We start from the raw sequence: 6,000 nt of genomic DNA, 5'->3' as shown, positions 1-6,000 counted from the left end.
ACTGAAACCAGCAGGGGCACTTAACAACCAAAGCCGAAAGCAGTATGAGTACTTATACAGGTTCAACCGTACAAAGGACGCCTCGAACAGTGCTACTTTGCCTACAGTTAACCAAGGGTGAGGCCGCCAAGCCCCAGGACAAGGCCCAGGCGCCACCCCGCGCATCCACAACCTTCTGAAAGCGGCTTCATCTCGCAACATGGTCAATAAACAAGATATTCGCTTTAGAGCCATGGAAAAGCATGAACATAATCTTCTGTCCTATTCTCCAAGATGGACGGGCCTTCATTATTTAAGACCACCCATGAATAAGTATCTTTTCACCTCCAAGGGGAATTGAGTAGGTCGACATAAACATCATGTTGTGACCAAGCGCAAGTCTGACCCGACCATGGTCAGACATCCGTATAGGAACAATAGAACTCGGCAGTTCCTGTTTCAAGAAGATCACAACTGTAAAACTGTGTATAAGCAATAGCTTATGAACAACATATATAACAGAAAACAGCTCGTACCATAAGTTTCTCGACACAGTTGGACCTGTTCAATGAGTGCAGCAGTGGCACACATATCCCACGTGGCCTTCCGCCATTGAAACACCCCACAAGGACCTCAAGACGATCAATAAAGTGTAGGAACTTGTGGATGTCGATCCAGTCAACTTCAGTGCCGTTAGTAGCAACCGAGTTATTACAGAGTAACAAACGAGCAGACTGCTTAACTCTGAAAAAACCTACACGTGCCACCAATTATAAGAAAATATTAGTTAGAAGTAGCATCTCCGTGAGAGTTTCGTTGCTACTTCTAAAGTTAAATTGTGATTAGTTAGACAGAATAGGTGGATTAAGAAGTAATCGAGGCAACAAGCAAGAACCAGATACAAAACTAACATGGATGAACAATTGGAACGACATTCGTGCGCCAACTTTCAGTCCGTAACACTTGAGAAAGTTTATCCAAGTCCGGCCATAAAAAAACAGCGATCTTCTTGGTTCATGAACCCAACTCGGAGCTTATATCCATGGCTTGTCTTCACTTTGACCATTAAACTAGTGTATTCGGTTATGGCAAGGCCGAGCATCTTGAGTACATGTGTTCTAGCAGAGAAAATAATACACTGCAGGAAAAATAATGTGAGAACACAGCATGTTCAAAAAACCCCACCCTCCCGGATAGAAAAGAGGATTCTAGGAACATACTGTGCGCGTTTCAAAATGCTGTGTTAGGATGAGAAGGAACAAGTGTGGCATCTCGCGGAGGGCGCAGAAACCTGTAGGGTACTCGCACTTTGGACACTGCAAATGAAACACACTAGATTCAGTAGGAAGAAAAATGCATCAACGGCGGCGGCTGCCATCCTAGGATTACCTGCGACCAAGGGACTTGGATTTATAGGGGATGGATGAAGAATTCGTACCTGGTTCTCCATGAGAAAACCCTATGCAATCGCCGAGAGGGGGTTTTCTCTGAACAAGCAGACGAGGGAGAAGGGGATTCAGGCCCAGTGAAATATTGCCGCTTCGTCCGTCCAGCTTACTGCTAAAGCTGGAAAGGGGGGTTGTGATTTGACGGTTCATTGGCCATTACTGCGGCCCTACGACCGGGGTGTGTCTACCATGAAGTTGTACGCTCGAATTTGTGCATATGGCACGTGGACCCCATTGCCTGTTTGCCCCACATATCAACGAAAGGAAGTAGAAAGACATGAGTAACTAGTTACACATAAATATATTTTTTGACAGAGAGATACTCCCTTTGGAAAGAAATATACAAATCTTTTATATCACAGACTTACCTTGTTGAGAAATATACTCCCTCTGCAACGCACGGGCATTATGGGGGTTCAAATTTTTTTATGGGGGTTCAGCTGAGAATATAATACCTAGATAGGCTCACAGTTCTGGACTTTGGGCTGCAGGCCGACCCTCCATGTTTGGGGGCCCATGTGTTCTACCTCAGCGCTTTTCATATTGCAAGCGATCGGTACGATGCTGGTTTTAGATGCTGTCGCAAGGCGAATACAAAAAATTGAATAAAGCACGACAGCTGTTGGAATGAAATCGAACGGCAGTTCCTAACCAGCAATCAGAGTTGCAATTCTATCAACGATATACCATGTGATAAATAATATTGTCGTACTACTTATACACACAGGACACTTGTTTCACCATGCCAGATTATTACATCAAAATCTCTCGAAGGATAGATCAGTTCGGCAGTTGCGTGCTGCTACTGAAGAATTTCAAAGTTGATTTGGACCAGCTCTCCTTGCAGAGAAAGTTCGATTTTGACATCATCCCCTACCACAAGATATGATTTAGATTTGAACCTTGACCATCCTTTAGCATCAATCATCATGCGACCATCCTTTGTACTTATGGTATATTGAGCAGGTACATTCACACCAAGGCTGCACATGGTAAGAGAAACTTGGCCGCGGTCGCCCGGATTGTTGAACGACTCCCTCGTTGCTCTAGGAATTCTCTGTTTGCAAACAAGAATACATACCCAAATAGTTAGATCAACACAGTGAATCATGTGAAACAACATGGAAAGAAAAAAGAACGAAGTACTTGGGCGGCCAATGCTTACCAAGAAGGTGGACATGTCGGTTTTTGTAAGGACTTTGGTATATGAAGCGCGAACTGCAGCCCAGTCTGTTGCCGGTGAACTGCATGGGCCGGAGCAGATGCAAGTGCAAGTGTTGGTGTAGGTGCCGAAGCCGCCGCTGCTGCTGGAGATGGTGCTCCTTGTAGAGCTGGTGCCGGTGTCGGAGCAGGTGCCGGTGTCGATGCCCGATCCTCTGGTAGATCAGACCGATTAACTGACGCAGTCGGTGCCCAATCCTCAGCTGGATCAGACTGAGCTGCTGCCGCTGTTAGTGCTAGAGCAACTGCCGGTGCTCGACCTGTGCGAGATAGCGGCGATCGTGTCTGGTCTGCTATGATCAGCTTTCTAACTTGACTAGGATCCGTGACCGTGATCCAGTTTTTTTCTTCATTTCTTTTAAACGCGAGAAGGAATAATTATGGCGTTTTTGTTAAACCAAACTGCAGTTCATCATAGGGATTCAGCTTGTACTCAGACAACAGACTGATCCAATTTTTTCCAGTAATATAAGTGATGGACAGTGCCTTCGTTACTGACACGACATAAGAAGTGAAACCTGCAAAAATAGCCATCGTAGAGCAAACCAAATGGTTTATTCTGTGATGAATGTCACATGGCAAAACTTGCATCGTAAAATTGCAGGAAAAGAAAGAAAACATGACATTAAATCAATAAGATTTAGACAGTAAATCAATAAGATTTATTTGATGTGACACAAGTGAATCCTTACCAGGAACTCGCTATGTTGAAGTACTAAACATAAGATTGATCGTCCAACTACATGTGGCATGCAGGGGCCCCTCCTACTCCCACAAGCAGGATAGTCCAAAGGTCGTGACAAATCGTATGTACCGAACATCCATGGGACCGGAAATCCTGGTGGGTGCGATAAACCCTGCAATGCATACAGATATTGGAGTGTAACCATAATTGATAAACCGTCCTCACAAAAAATATGATCTGGATACTTCAAAATATACAGACTGAATTGAGTGGACAAATATTAACATAGACCATTCTCAGGACTGACCACACACCAAAAGCGGCAGTACTAATAAACAATACAGGGTTCGCAAACACAAATCAAGTACTGAACAATAGTACTTACTACAGACAAGCAAAGTTGCACTAACTAAACTTTGTAGACTATTTCTTGCCACCGACCTACGGGATGAACCCCGCATAACTGGCTTGGCCATGGACTTCGTGTGAGATGTCTACATGCACCATCACCATCTTGTCAACCTTGGAGAACCTAACAGAGTGGTCTTTCCACTCATAAACATGATGATGAAGACATGCCGCATCAGATTTGTTGGGAAGCTTTACAAGAACCACACCCTTCATAATCGAAGGCACAACCAGGAAATTGTTGTGGTCAAGTACAGACTCGAGAACACGCCTGACAACAATGCTACAGGAAAACACTAGTTCAGGACACATGGCGACAAGGACATAGCAGGCGGATAGTTCAGCAGTAGAACTCATCATCAGGTCTTCCAGTTCACACGGCATGACTTTGAGAACTTCATCTCCACCGCGGACCTGGTTCTAATTCAAACAGAAACCATATTTTATTACTACCTCTGTTCAGAAATATAAGATGATTTTCGATATTATACTCCATATATGACTACATATACGCACATAAATGAGTGAACAAAGACACTAGAACATGTCTTCAAAGGCATGAGAGCAGAGAGATTACATGCAATATCCATAACACAAGTTACTGAGGCAAATATACCCTCTTAAAAGGTAGCATTGATGTTCATAAAGTACTCCCCCCGTCCCATAATTCTTGTCTTAGATTTGTCTAGATACGGATGTATCAAGTCACATTTTAGTATTAGATACATCCGTATCTAGACAAATCTAAGACAAGAAATTTGGGACAGAGGGAGTAGTTGAAAGTAATCTATAAGAAATCAGTGTCAACCTCTCGCATGTTTTGGTCAAAAGAGGAATTTAGAACCGTCATTTGGCACACTAAAATCACATGCAAGATCACCCAGAAAGTTGTACTACCAGTACTAGTACTGCGTGTTAGATGAAAAAACACGATCAAGATCGAGAAAAAGATCGTTAACAAGAGACATTGCCTGGACTTGCTTAATGAGGGATCTCAGAGAGGGGGCTTGGACAGGGCGATGGCTTTGAGCTTGTCTGCGGTAGTCTCGGTGGGGTGCTTGCGCTTCTTCGTACCATGAACCTCGACGGTTTTGGCCAGAGCCATAGACATCACGTCGGCCGGTGCTCCGACGTCCATCCAAGAGAGGAAGCTGAGAGAGAAGAGTGAAAGGAGGAATGAGATGAGGGAGAAGCAAACCGAGTGGGGGTTTTCTTCAAGAGAGGAAGCTGAGAGAGAAGAGTGAAATGATGGTTGCTTCGTCTGTCCAACTTACTGCTGGAAAGGAGGGGGTTTTGTGATTTGACGGCTCATTGGGCATTACTGCGGCGGTTCGATCGGGGTAGTCTACCGTCACTCTACTACGGAGTAATTTAGTGCATGGCTGGTGGACCCAGGTGCTGGCTGTCCCACACGTCAGCGAAAGTGAGTAATTTAGTGCATGGCTGGAGGAGGATCCGCACGGTAGAGCATTTCCACTGTTTTTTTGAAGAAAAAAATGATTACAGCAAGCGTTTCCACTCTTACGATGGAGGAGTGTGAAACATGACAGCCACTTGAACACACACAATGCTCCTACTACTAGGCATGTGTAGTGGTTCATACGTCAGTACTACACAATCTTGTTGCTAGTGTAGTAAGATATGACGATAACAAATGATGTTGTGCGCATGTCAACTACTCCTATATGTAACATAGTACCGCTTTTTCGACTGTCCGGTCGAGAATGAACGGTGAGATCAATGTTAACAGAACTAGGTCCACAGCGCACGGAGAGTACGATGCTACAGTACTCCATGAAACATGAACCATATGAAGCACGAATAGTGTTAGGCAGGGTGTATGAAGGGTGCACGGGATGGGAGCAAAAGTTCCCTTCTCGACTCACTTTTGGGTGTTTGGTAGAGTGCGTGAAGGGTGCATGAGTCCACACTAGTAGGTTGACAAAAATACACGAAGAGGAAACAACTATATTGAGATGAGAATGCAACCAAACACACCCACACGCTTTGTGCTACAGTGACTGATCTGCACCATCTAAGTTTGATCCAACGGTCATGTTGCACCAAGACATGGACATGCCCATGCAGAGGGCGCCTAAACACCACCGAAGTCCCTCTGCTTCTCAAGGCACACGACGTTGGTGATGCAGGGTGCAACCGCCCGCAGAGCCCGCTCCCGGTCGACGGGAGCTAGCTTGTCAAAGACGGCGTCCAATGGCACGAATGGATTCCGGTGACGGAGCCCTGAAAGGATTCACC

This window comes from Triticum urartu, chromosome 6A (assembly GCF_056163025.1).
Source record: "Triticum urartu cultivar PI428250 chromosome 6A, HENAU_Tu73, whole genome shotgun sequence".
In the NCBI taxonomy this organism is placed as follows: Eukaryota; Viridiplantae; Streptophyta; class Magnoliopsida; order Poales; family Poaceae; genus Triticum; species Triticum urartu.
Note: the sequence above shows the minus strand (reverse complement) of the source record.